Here is a 273-nt window from a genome sequence, read left to right as displayed (position 1 = left end):
TAGGCAGAGTGGCGCCCAATTGATATGTATGTATTTGTCTCCGTCGGGCGTCCTTGGTCACCTGGCAGCACGACGCGGCGGATGGGGTGGTGCGGCGTGCTGACGGAGCTGGTGTTGCAGATGACGCAGTCGTAGTCGCGGGGGCGGGCGCGGGCGCGGGCGCGGGCGCGTCCAGCTCCATGGGCTCGGGCGACAGCCGCTGCATGCAGTGCAGGAACTGCTGCTGCCGCCGCTGGAACTCCTTCATCAGCTGCTGCTGGCGCTCGCGCGCGC

The sequence above is a fragment of the Choristoneura fumiferana genome, chromosome 17 (assembly GCF_025370935.1).
Source record: "Choristoneura fumiferana chromosome 17, NRCan_CFum_1, whole genome shotgun sequence".
Classification (NCBI taxonomy): domain Eukaryota; kingdom Metazoa; phylum Arthropoda; class Insecta; order Lepidoptera; family Tortricidae; genus Choristoneura; species Choristoneura fumiferana.
Note: the sequence above shows the minus strand (reverse complement) of the source record.